The sequence below is a fragment of the Bombus pascuorum genome, chromosome 10 (assembly GCF_905332965.1).
Source record: "Bombus pascuorum chromosome 10, iyBomPasc1.1, whole genome shotgun sequence".
Lineage (NCBI taxonomy): Eukaryota > Metazoa > Arthropoda > Insecta > Hymenoptera > Apidae > Bombus > Bombus pascuorum.
In genome coordinates this window covers 12,871,444-12,885,810 of record NC_083497.1, presented here as the reverse complement: position 1 = coordinate 12,885,810, position 14,367 = coordinate 12,871,444, and the positions used below count along the sequence as shown (strand labels likewise).

General features: G+C 37.6%; 1 protein-coding gene across 4 annotated transcripts in view; it reads right to left on the bottom strand.

Moving 5' to 3' along the window:
* The window catches only part of LOC132911076 (putative polypeptide N-acetylgalactosaminyltransferase 9), a 297,826-nt gene that overhangs the window by 58,999 nt on the left and 224,460 nt on the right, over positions 1 to 14,367 (bottom strand). The window lies entirely within an intron of this gene.

Genomic DNA, 14,367 nt, shown 5'->3' with positions numbered 1-14,367 from the left:
TCCTAGAAATTTATCAACAACTTGACGTTGCTTTGCGAGATAACATTAACAATTCTAAATTAAATTCGTATTTGTACTTTCAACTTTGAACAAAACTTTAAACAAAAGCTTCCAATTATCGGAAAGCTTGCGTCTGTGAGACACATGACGCTACGTTTAAAATTATTCAAAATTATGTGATACACACAACGCGGCAACTGGGAAACGAGGAAGGCACTGCAAGGAAGGAGAATACACGTTCACCTTCTCAAAGAATTTCAACTTTTCGTATAATCGATATATACATTACGCTATCATATAATAAATTGGAACAATTATCACAAAAAGTTAATTAATCCAACGTGAATCTCGTTAGCTCAATACATTACACGTTCTCAACGATATTAAGCAATTCCAGTTGACTAACATTTCCAAGATCCAGGGCGTACACGCCTTCCAGATGACGAATACGAAAAGCCCGAGATAAAGATCGCTACGCGGAGCACGCGAAATGCAAATTTGCCAGCGATTCCGTCATCTAAGAAGAGAAAGAGAAAGAGAACGATATGAAGCATAGAGCGAGGTGGAAATAAACTTTCGAATAATTCCGGCGACACGACGTTCGTTCACGGCCTACAGAAACGTTTACATGCCTCCGAGCAAGGCAACCAGTCGTCACGACGCGAGAGAACTTCCACGCAACTTATCACGCGGAAAAAGGGTCACGAGTTCGGAATTAATTCGCCGTTTTCAAGAATCATTCTCCGATCTGCGGTTGGAGGGAAGCGAGACACAGTGAGAGAAGTAAATGGAACGGGGGAAGACCGCTTCACGTGAACCGGCTAATTAGCTAATTAAGAGTGCGAACAACAGCCACGACGAGTTCAACCGCGACGAGGGCATCGGTCCCTCCGTCCTTCCGGAGAGGGCGCCCGGAGACAGCGGTCGGAAATTGGAAAATTAAACTCGAACGAGCAGCCCAGAAACGGCGATGTCGCCATCAAAAGTTTAGTCGAATGGGATCGAGCTAGCGACAATTGGGAAACTGGATTCTTATACGACTAGATAAATTGATTCGTTTCGTTTTGGAAATTTTGGAAGTTTTTCTTTTCATGTACGGATGGTCTCGCCTAACTTTATCACCTGGAACATCTTCCGGTTCCCCTTGAAACCACTCAACTTGAAACTTTTTTAAAATTATCAAAAACAAACGGTAAAATTAAGCAAGACACACCGTATAGATTGCTTTGTTTATCGTAGAAATCTTCAAACTAAATATGTTTGGTATATTTTTATAATACGACCTTAAAAATAAATGACGAAGAAATGCAAGTGTAAAAAAGTCTCTGTTAACAAACTTCTTTACCAATCAAAAATACCTCGGTTTAATTCACCAAAAAGGAAGAAAAAAAATATAACGAAAGAAACAAACAATTCGTGAATTCTCAACTGCAGAAACCATATATCCTCCATAAATCGGATTTAGCCAGGGGATTCATGACTTTCATTTCGATGTACAGTCGAATGTACGTTGAACGAGAACAGCATGGCTGCTGCACAATCGTATATACAGTTTCATGCACAAAACATATTTTGCAGCAATCGCGGAAATTGCGTGGATGCACCGGAAACGGACCGAAGGGATTTTAGCGACGCAGTAGGTCGCGTACGTCTCGCTAAATTGCCCCTGTTGAATTTCTACCCTGTTGTGGAGGTCGAGATAAAGGATCGGGGGGCTGGAAAGACGTTCTTCCCGATTGAGTTTTACGAGGCGTTCACGTCACGTGCAAGTAAAACGATAGTACCTATGGTTACGCTCTGAGAAACTGAAAATGCCTCGTAAAAGCCAGCACGAGAGGAAGATTTTGGGAATAGAGGAAGATGGAAACGCGAAATTCGGCTCGCCTGTGTTTGAAAAAGTTTCCTCCGTTATGGAATTTCTTTTTGCAGGATCGACCGCTTTAGTTACATACTTTCTACGGAGTGATCCAGTGTTTTGACGACTGATAGATGAATATTTTGATGGAAAACCAATCTGATAATTTTTAATGGCTGAAATGAGTGATCAACGAATGGAATTTGGCGTTTCATGAACTTTTCTACATTTTTATCGATATTGGTTTTTCGTTTTGTTAATAGATATTACCATTTTTAGTAGAAATTAGATTTGTTCGTCTACCAACTTTGTTCGCGTCAACTACCACCAATATACGGAATAATTTTTGAGCAGATGAATTTTATCAATGAAATACGTATACATTTTTTTAATTAACAGTTAGATTATTCTCTTAGGAAAAAATTACACTATAAAAAGATTCGATTTCGAAACAAACAAGACGTAGATAATAACTATCGTTGCTTGAACTTATATCCCCATCAAACATATTTTTCAGCTTCTACACAGCGGATGAGGATAAAACGTAACCTATTTTCTTTTCCAAACACTAAGCTATGCAACAGAGAAAATCCTGGCAAAACCCGTTTAGTAATGTTTATGCAATACGAATACGAACAGACGAACGTACAAGCAGCCAAAAATTCCAAAAATTAGTTTTCTGGACTTCATAGCTTACGAGCTTGTTCTTGTTTTATTTCTGTTTTTAATTCGATGTACAGACACAACTCTTCTATTGTTTTATTCTATATATAGATATAGATTACGTTAAACTGGGAGAAACTTTCCGACAAATTAGAAATTTTGATAAAAATTTCGTGAAAATATTCCCATGAAGTTTACTCGTTGTGCATCCACATTATCACTGTTTGTGAACGTTTGATGGCTTCTTGGTAAGTCATAAAGTAGAAATTCAATCGCAAGCTCCTTGCGTTGCGACTCAAGCACAAGGATCTTCGGAGGAGGATTTAATTAAACTTTGTCCTCTAAGTTTCAGCATAGTTTTTAAGGAATTTTTAAAAGATCTGGAGGAATATTCCACTTTGCTTTGTCAGACCACTTTGAACTTGTTTTTATCATTTTTTGAAACTCGAATAATTACCATTATGCTCAGATATAATTAAATTAACTTCAGTACATGTATATCTCTCTCATCTACGAATTTTTCTTTCTTATAATAATAATTCATTTGATTTCGACCTCGCGGCTAAGAAATACGATTTGGTTAAAATTTTTCTAACCACACATCCTCTCACTCATCCTTTGATAATTTATTCTTATATTATCTTCAATCGTTAACCTAGTTACTTTCTATTCTAAAATTATTATTTCCGCTAGCAGCCTCCACTGCTAACCTTTCTGCATATTGTACCTTGTAGTTTTTGATATTTTCACCATTCCTTTCTTTATCTTTTTCTTTTCCTTATTCTTTCTATATTCCTTAACCATTTCTCCAGCTATTCCGATCTTGTATTCCTTAGGATCTTTTCTACGCTTGTGTTTATTCTTTCTATTCGTGTGCAGCCTCCCACCGGATGTTTTAACGTCACAATATTCCTCTCGCAGATTTTACGCATTCTTTTCTACTGCCGACCACCATCGTAAACCTACCTTATATGATTATACTTCTTTTCAATTGGAATTTAAAAAGTTCGCCGACCTTTAAATTCTTTAAAAAATGTTTCGATATTTTTAAAGTAATTATCAACGCTAAAAAGATACTAACAAATTAGATAAGATACTTTTCGCGCACTGCTTGCGCCATTACGCTCACACGATAAGACAAAGTGCCACTTTCACGAAGAAAACCAAACGACAGCGGTTTCCTTCAATTAATACGAAGAAACGACAAGAAATCGTCCGGATAAAATACCAATTAACGGGATTTGTAAACGGAGGACAATAGGTCTAGCAATTAAGTAATTTGCAGAGAACAGGAAGCTGTTCGGTCGAGGAAGTAGCGTCTTTTAATTGCTTGTTACGAATGACAGCCAATAAGGAAGCGATAGAAGGACGAAGCAAGGGAAATTGCAGCGAAAAGAAAACGAGGATCGATGAAAGATAAGATCTCTGAAGCTACAACTAGACGTGGAACGTCTCCAAAAGAATGCGAAGAAGAGAATCTTTCGATTTTTGAGCGAAACTGGAAAGACGGCGAAAAGTGATTCTTCCGACACAAAAACTGAACCGAGCATTGTCGAGAATTCTACGTTAACTTCTAGGATATTCTATTTCGAACTGCTTGCTTCTGTCGTGGCATCGACTAGCTCAGGTAACATTCGCGAGTTCATGTTCCGAACTATTATTAAATATCGAGGAAAAACTTCGATCGGTCGCGAGTTTCTTGTCTGGTTTGATTAACTTTGCCAGAGATTCGGCCGACCAGCCATTAAGAAATGAAACGAGGACGCGCATCTCCGTTTTTCCGACGTCTCGCCAAAGAAAACTTTGTGGGAACAGAAAGAAACTGGGGAGAAAAACGTGAATTCGCTATAAGTAACGAAGAAATTATGTAAAAGGAAAGCGATGCACTCTTTTAAAAGCGAATCGCTTGGAGAAATTTTTCTTTGAAGAGTTACAAAACGCCTCTCGTGTGTGTATATAAAACTGACAGAACTGATATCAAATTTCAGTAAGAAGCAAAAATTTATTTAAACACAGTTATAAAGACAACTAATCGCTGCTAATATTATAAGACATCCGAATAATAATTTACGCAAAATACACAAGTACATAGTCCTTTGAAAACGTTTCGTCGTCATTAGTTAACCGTAGAATTAATTATTAACTATGAAATAGAAATTTCATATTTCCTTCGTAGCATTAAAACGAATTCTATCTTATATACCATCTTCTGAACAATCGTGATCTCGTAGATATAAATATAAAATTAATTAGCAAGATTAACTGTAATATTCTGCACAGGTCCGTCGTCCTACATATTTCTGTTTTATCTACAGTAAATTTCACTCTGCAATTCTTTAACTTCACTCAATTACTTTATAACGAGGACTCGAACTCGAGAAACTTCATTTGCTCTTACGAGAGGGAATGAAGTATTCTATCTCAATTTATCCGTGAGATATAACTTCTGGAAATATCTTCAGTTTTCAGCGGTAACTGAAAGTCACTTATACCCTCTCATACGTCGTAAGAAATTCATTTTCGTTCGTCAAGTATTGTCCAACGACTGTGTAAACTAAATGACAAACCTTACGGACTAAGTAGCGAGAGTTTTAAATGCAACTTTCTGTTAAAAACGATCCATCGGATTTTGTAAAAAGTCACGATATAAAATACCCATCGAACGAATTCCACAAAATCTACAATTTTATTAGAGAAACATCCAAAAAGATACGAAAGACTGCACATCGAACGTTATTTAAATTTCAAGAGCAAAAAGCAAACTTTCTCGGCGATTGATGCACTCTCCATTGTCTCGTTAAATACGTACACGTACGTACGCGTCTATTTGTACCAACATAGAAGGTATTTTTCCGTAACAAAGTAGAAGAGCGTAGTTTATTCGAACACAACCACGTACCGCCGTTTCTATTTCGATACAGATGTACCAACAGCTTTTTGAATTGCTTCTAGCTCGGTTCGAAAGCTAGATTTACGGTGATCGATTACCAGAGAGTAGCGGAGGAAAATTGCTGCCCCCGTGACGGCACTGCACACAAACGAAAATTACCAGCCTCCCACCATTAACCATTAGCTGATTGATATGATAGAAAATAATGGCTAGATCGAGAGAGATTGCGAGTAACCGGAACGTTAAATCACGGCTCTCTGTTTACACTCCCAGGGAAAAATGAGGGACTTTGTAGAATCGCTCTGCCATTTCGCTGAAACGACGATCTTCTTTGCTTAATGCTACGCGGAAGGATTCGTTTTTGTTCTTTTTAATAGTAAACTCTTGGGGCAATGTAATTTATGTTACAGAGTAATAGAGTAATAAGATAATTGTATATTATCGAACTGGGGAAAGTTACAAGACTGACTTCTGAATTAATGAATTTAAAGAAAAAGGTCACGTTTAAACATCTTTAAGGTGATTACGTTTCTGCAGAAACTTTCTATGGATAAATGAGAATGAAAAATGAAGAAGCAGAGGAGAATCCCTTAGAAAGGAACTAACGAAACTCGTATCTGAATTTCGTTGAAAGCTGAAAATCTTCATCGAACGAGAATTTCATCTGCCGTTTCTCGTGTAAGCTCGTTACTCAGTTGCCCCCGTACAAGAGACTCTAAATTAAGTGAAAAATGTCGATGAAACGAAGCACAGTGAGAACGAAATCGAATTACGAAATTGCCGGAGCACACACGTCGGAGTTAATACTACGCGACGGTAGATAAAGAAACGTTGATAAAGATACATCGACTGGCCCGACACTATCCTTCTAAGAATAATTTAATGCAACAAACTCGATACATCTCTCGTTCAGTTCCATTAACTGTTTCGAATTTAATACCTTCGTGTCGAAGATCAGCGATGAAGAATCTAACAACTCTATTTTTCTGCTTCATTCTTTTAACCATTTTAACGATTAATTAACGAAGCGTTATCAATCTTTGTTAAGTATCTTTGTTTGATATGATTAATAAAATGTACTATTCTAACGCATTGGACATAATAATATATCATATTTTTATATATTATCTGAATTTTTACACCTTCAAGTTCTCCGTAAATGCGAGCAGATCAATACCATTGCTATGGTATCGATAGAGCTTCAAAAAGGTTTGCAATACATTTTGCAGCAATAATTTGCAATGATGTGTTCGCATGATATGTTCGTAATCGGTTTATACGAAGGTTTCTGCTTTTGCGATTAACTGTACATCCACACGCTTCGTTAAATTTCTTTATAATTGAAAATGTAGAGAAAAAAAGGACAGAAAGATCAGGAAGTATCGCGAAGTAACTTCAATCGCGTAACGAGCCGTGGAAACATTTTTCAGAGTGCAGGCTTACCAGATCAAGCAACGATTCGTATGAATAAACCTAGAGGGACGCGTCGGCGCCGGTGAAAAACTACTTCCCGAGTTTCTTTCTTCTCCGTGCACGCGTTTCCTCCCAAAAGGATCCTTCTTATTCGCGTTCCATTCGTTCCTTTCCACGGTCTCGACTTCTGCGCGTCGTTCTTTCGTTTTCCACTTGGATAATGATCAGTCTTCCACGCCCCCACCGCCTTTTTTCCACCTTGTTTCTCTCCCCACTCTTCGTTCTCCTTTTCAAATGAGATTTCTACCTTCTTCTCGCCAAGTTTTATATCCATTTCTACGTTGCTCGACTATGTCAGAAAGGAGAAGAAGAAGAAGAAGAAGGAGAAGTATAACGAGTTTGCATAACTAAAAATTGCACAGCGAATAAGGAAAGAAAGAAACGGATGCGTTGGTGTCTATTTAGCGAAATGGGGTATTTGTTTGGCGAAAACGGGACAGGGGCCGTCGTCGGGGGACCATTTTCATGCGAAATTCCGCGTGTCTGGCAATCTGTAACGTCGTTCCCGTCATTCTTCTCGTCCCCTTACCTTTATCTCCCATGCAATAAGTCCCCTGTCTCGTTAAGATATTTCTTATTTCATCCTCTCTTTTTGTTTTGACCATTTTTCCCTTTGGACATCTTCATTTCTTACATTCCAGCGAGAAACGGTTAATCAACCCAGTAATACTCCAGTCCTCCATTTTATTCCTGTTTTTCTCCGCGTTTGTCGTCTCTTAACCCGCCAAGAAAATGAGGAAAACGAAAGTAACCAAGGTAGAGCAAAACAAGATGGCGAAGAAGGCTGATGAGTCGTTAATTGGAATAACGTGGCGACAAATATTTATTCGAGCGTGTAAGATATATTTTTCTTCCTGTTCTTTTCCTTGTTATTCTCGCAATTCCGGTGGATACTGTAGTATTATGACTCCTTCTTCTTCGTTTTGCGTTGTTATTATGCCACCTTCCTCGCCATCTGTCCTTTTCACGGAAAATAACTAAGAGTAAGTTCTTTTTTTCCCAGCAAACGATACCTTCACAGCTGTGTCTGCGTGCCACTCTAATCCGAGAATATAACAGGTTATTGTGCCGCGTGTATTCGCTGAAAGCGAAACCTTGCGTGGCTATTCTTTCAAATCATTGATAACACGATTCATCGAATGAAGATATTTTACTAAAAAGAGTGAAAATGATGTACTACAACGTGAAAAAGTTCCACCAACTAAAACTGGAATATTTCGTTTCCCGATTTACTATACTCGTATACTAACATTAGTATAGTATGAAAAACACTCCGGTTGACTATCAATTTAATATGAGATTTTCAATTGTTTTTTATTCGTTTCTTCGAACTACTAAAAAGTAGTAAAGTAGAAACTAGCTGTTGCGATTCGCGGAATTCGAACGGAAGAATGTCCAGCTGCGTGGAAAGTCGCAAGAAGTACGCAATCAACGCGGTCGAGGTGGATTTCTCATCAAAAACTCGCGGTATTATCTATGCAAGCGGGTTTTCGGCGTGTTGGCTCTCGCGAAATTAACCCAACGTCGTCTAATTAGGATTATCTATGGCCATCCCGTGAATTTACACTGCGAAACGTCCAATTAAGGCGGCACGATAGACAATGGGATTGCACAGTCGCGAAATTACGTTGCCAAGGACGGTCCCATGCAAATAGCCTTATGTATTCCCAACGATGTACGTACTCGCGAGCGCACACGAGACGAAACCAGCGCTACGCTCGCGGAAATTGGAAAAAGAACAGGGTGAGAGCGTCTTGGTTGAAGGATAGCGCAAGAGGGTCGATGTAGGGCCGGTCGTTGTCCGCCGGAAAGAAGAAGAATAGCGTGGAATTTGTGATAATGCAAGCACGAAAGACTCGTTGTACAGGATTATTCGGTTGAAAGGCCAGCCACAAGGAGACCATCACCGTCGTGAATTAATTTCGTGATTAATTGCTCTACACCTTTTTTTTTCTTTTTTTGTTTCTTGTTCAAGTTAGATTGGTTAGAGTCAACGTTATAAATAGTTGGTGGATCGAGTTCTGTACTTAAGCCAGACATCATAACTGTTATAAGAGAAATTTTACAAGTTATGGTATAAAAGTTAATATATCTAGCCTAACAATTTTGATTACGAATAACCGTTATAAACGATAAAAGTTTTTTCAATTTTCGGTCATCATTATCGATGGCAAACATTTGTTATGGTTACATTTATCGTTACTGGTAACAAGCACTGGTAACTAGTAATTAAGTATTGCTACCGGGACTTGTTTTAATGATCTTATTAATGCACGTGGTAGCGAATTGAATATCGTGAACTTAAATGATTGGATTGGAAGTATAACGAGGATAAATGTGTCACTCCTAATTATATTTTTACGCCAAGCTCCAATCTTAAGTTAACTTTTCATTGTAACGTAATTAGATTTCCGATAAAAATAATTGTTATCTCGAATGTCTAATTTAAGTTTGTTCCACTCTATTTTGTATTTATCTTCTACCTTCGTTTTCTAAATCTTCGTATTTTTAAACATTTACTCTAATTAAAAAAGCACTCGCGAAAGGCAATAACATATTGATCGAAAAATCACACGTCTCGTATTGAGATTTAACGTTGCTCCGCGTCGTTTCCACTTTCTGCGTGGCGCAACTTCGAAATTTGTTCGGGATCCGTGCCATGGAAACGGCAACTTTCTTCCTAGAGTACCAAAACTTTCACAATGTATTATTTCGATTTACAACGTTTTGACGGGGCCCGGGCTATGTATTAAACGCGTAAAGTTCAATTTCAAATGGCGGCGTCACGGAACCATCGCAATTTTCACGTGATATCCTTCCGTGGCTGGAAAAGGAATACCCCAGGTATTCCGAAACTTTTTTTTCTCAACGTTGGAAACGAACTTCCACGACAGCCAGGAAATAGTCTCATCTTTTATCAGGTAAATGAAACCTGTTTGCATTTTATTCACGCGCCATCATCAGTTTTTCGCCTGTCTGATAGGACTACGCTTGCTTTCTAGATAACCGACGTACGGGAATAGAATTACAGGGGTCTTGCAAACTTAATTACGCCGGCTGATTCCATTAGCAAAGTCTTTGTGCAACGCTTTCGATCCACGGATTAGATAAATAAATAAGTTAACGCACGCTCGACGAACGGAAAGTGATCGAAAATCAACAACCTCGAGGTAAATCAAATTGTTAAAATAATAAACTATAATAATAATAACAACCAGTAATTTTGCTAGTAGCTGTGGATATATAGTAATCGATATTTAATTAAGTGTTACTACCAGGACTTGTTCTAACGATCTTATTAATGCACGTGGTAGCGAATTAAATGTCGTGAACTTAAATGATTGGATTGAAAATAGAACGAGGAGAAATGTGTCACTCCTAATTATATTTTCTACGCCAAACCCCAATCTTAAGTTAACTTTTCATTGTAACATAAATTTTACTCTACCTTTAGTCTAAACTTAAACTTTGCTCTATCTTTTGCAAGAAATTCCGATTTGCACGAATCCAGATGTTTTGAAAATCTATAGAAAATCTCTATTTTCGAGAGCTATTAAATGATGGTCTTCAGAAGTCAAGCGTAGAGAAAACATCCCTCTCACAAAAAAAAAGAAGAAAGAAGAAGAAACACCTTATACAATTTGTTTCAGAAGTGGCAAAAGTTAGGGTAATATTTTACCATCGAGTGGTATAGTTTCATGGTATAATTTCATCGACCACAAATCCTGCTTCGAAACGTCCAAGTGTTCGATCACGACGATAGCAACTACCCTCGTCAGTAGTCCCTTCTTACCTCTCCACTAACAGACTCTGCTCCTTGCTGGCATCCTCGATCTTCCCTGTCTCGTGAGGATTCTCATCTCGATGTGGATCGACTCCAAGCAGTCTGCGATCAGTAAAATCGAGTAGCCTTATCGATAGGAACGAAGGAAGTACGAAGAAGTCCTCGGACATTTTCTAAATTCAATTGCACGTATCGAGTTTTTCCAATTGATGCGTGTGAGAAAATTTAGAAGAAGCGAAGGTACTCGAACGCTACTAGATTTTTCTAAAAGTAACTCTACAGATTGTTATTGTTTCGTTTGGTATGGAAAATAAAATAAAGGAAAATAAAAGTTTTTCAGAGTACGAGGAATATTTAAAATCAGAGAATGATAGAAATACTTTTCATAGAAAACGTTTCTGGTTAGAGGTAGAAAAATTTCCAACGAAGAGATCGGCGAAGAAACTTGCGCCTTTATTAGATTTTCTGAAATGAACATTTCACAGGTCTGCTCGCCGCATGAAAATTCCACGTTATCTTAAGTACAACTAAAGACACGCAACTACGAAACTTCAGAACTGCAAGTTGGGGAGCGCTGCAAATCAGACACTCGGCGTGTTTTAGGTTTAACTTATAAGGAAGTCGACATTCAGCCGCGTCGAGTAATTTCTCGAAAACAGACTGACAAGTTTCCAAGCTTGTCAACTAAATTGCAATGGAAATTTATATCGAGTTACCATCGTCGAAGAATTCATTTCCACCATTCACTCGGAAAAATACGAATCTTATTGCAACATTTTTTAATTTTTTAATTTTTTAAAGAAAATAAAAAACGTTTCAATCTCAAATTCACTTTATATACTTATCCATATAATTAATAATTATTTTTAAGATACAAAGGAGACTTCAAACACGACATCATCATGGTACGAATCTTTTATAGGGCAACCTTCTGTCAAAGTATACTACAAACTATAAAGTTCTGTAGACATTCTCGATAGTTAATTCGCTGTCACTCTGAGTTTCTTCGTAAAAGAACGACCCACGCCATACGTAGAACTCTACTTAGCGATCCAGACATAAGATTCTGAACGTCGATCATCGTTAACGTGATAAGACGCTTTCACTTAACTTAATCCACGCTGGTAACGAGGATTAAGGTGAACTGGTTCGTTAGAGCCGAATAATACTGCGCTATTGAAGAAGATTTAGGATGGATCGGATGCATTATGCATCCAGGACCTGCTCGAAAGAGTGCATCAGCCTTGTGACTTGGATCGAAGGTATTAAAGCCGCAAATAAATTTCCTCTTCGCTTGAATATTATATCTCCATTTGTTTTGCTTCTTTCTTATTCGCGAATTATCTATTTTATGCTCTTGCTAGAATTTTAATGAAAATATCACATTCCCCTTTCGACTTTAAATTAATGAAAAAGAGTAGACTTTCTCACACGATGTTCGTGGAAGTTATTAACGAAGTATATCAATTTTCTAACGATCTTAAAGCGTAATTACAGGATAGTTGTAAAACATCAGCACGTATTTCAACTACTTGATGGTAAAGCTCTGATTAATTTAGTATACCGGTTGGAATCCACGAAAGTTGTTCGCAACTTAATTAGTACATGAACGAATGCTTGTTCATTATAAAATTGAAACTGTAACTCGCAGTAATTCTCCGATAGAGTAACTCTATCTTCGACATCTAAAAATCGTTCATTCTAGAAAATTAAAAGCGTAAAAAAAAGAAATTTCTATTCCAGAAATAGTTGGGCGTTCAAAATTCTTGGTCGTAATAATGCTCTGAAAAGTGATCTAACGTGCAAAAGGTCGCGTTTCGTTTGGACGCTCCAACAATCCCCTTGTCCAGGAATAAATCAAAAGTAACAAGCAAACAAATTTCGCGCGAAAAGGGCGAAGTTATGCAAGCGTAACGAGGGAGGCGCGTTCCAGCGCAAGTTAACGTGGCGAAGTAATTCAAGCAGATGTAAAAAGTGACTCTGACCAGATCGGCTCCGCCAGAAACTAAGCAAAGTGGAAATGGGCTGTGAGAGAGGTCAGCAAATGAGACTTGCAACTCGTAAATGAGTTCTCAGACTTTTTCTGAATAATTACTGCATACTTTGCCTTTTCCACGGCAAACGATGAATTAATACTCTGCCACAGATTTAAGTTGGACGTACTAATCAGTGCATACGTAAGATGCATCTTCGAGAAAAACTTCTATCTAAGTTTTAACTTTTACTCGACAAACCTTCTCCAAAAATTATGAAATACCTTCGATAATTTCAATTGAATTGCTCCAACGTATTACACGTAATGATTCGTGTAACTTTAAGTAGCCAATTAAGGAAAACATAGTTGCACGAGTTTAATCAAATTTTTCTGAACATTTTTTTAGATAATATATTAGGCTTATGCGAAAGTTTTAGTGTTTTTCACAAGCGTTCCTGTATAATTACTTTTTATCGATATAATCGTTCACCGTTTCGTGCGACTGTTTGGATGGTACTGATCTATCTGAAATGTCAATTTTCGTAATTCGATTGGTCACAATAACCGCGCGAAAAAAAGAATAAGCACGACGAATGATGACGGCAACGCTATCGCTGGGAAGTTCTTTCGCACGCGAAGTACTCTGCAGAATCGACACCGAGAAATTATCACTTATTCCGATCATTGATAAGCATTCTTTAGTCGGACAGCACCTTTGGAATGTTGCGGAAATACGAAAATGTATCCATACTATTTCTTGGCGATGGAATTAGAAACTCGACGGACAGTAATGCATATATGGAAGAAATTTGCAAAAAAAAAAGAAACGCTAAAATTTTGTTGCATACAGCTAGTAAATTAAAAGACAAAGATGATTTCCATAATTAACTATTAAATTTAGATTTTTAATTGAAATGTCCATTCTTCACTTTACGTTTCGTTCATAAAACTGCAGATATAATTTTAAAGGGATTTCGCATGTTATGAGCTTACGAGATTCGTAAATTTTTTAGCAATGTCCGCGCCAACGACAAAACAGAATCTAATCGAGAATCAAGTTTCAAAGCGTTCAGCCTGAAACACGGTTCAACGAGATTCCATTTGCCGCACGAAATCAAACGCGAGCCATTTTTCAAACAGGATTGCACGGAACCAGTTTGCGGTTTATATTTATGCGTTTACATGAAATCGACTGTAAGTCAGCTCAATTTTGTGCATGGTAAACCCACAGCGAACGAGTAACAGGAAATACAAAAGCAGCTTACACGAGCTTAAAGTGATTGAACTGCAACATACGAGAAATAAACGGGGTAGGATTTTCGTGCAGTAGATAAGCTCGGCGTTGGTCAGACAACGCCAGCTTTCATGGATATGTTTTTTTTAATTAAATGCAGAGACACGCATCGACTTATTGGAGTACGATTACTTGATTAGATTTCTCTGCGACCTAAAATTATACATATAGCACCTAATTTCGCATGAAAAAAAGAGTTCGTCTAATTATAATTTTTTCGATCCTCAATTTGGAATATCGTGTTGTAGGTTATCTACTAGAGTTAGGTTCATTCTTAGTTACCGTATCCTGGTATTTAATCCGAAACGAATCGTATTATATAATAAATCACAAAAGCAATATCAATATTTCCAAAACATAAAATAACTAGTGCTATATTGTATAAATAAAAAAAACACAGTCCGATTCTATGACGAAAAAGCAATAAAGAATG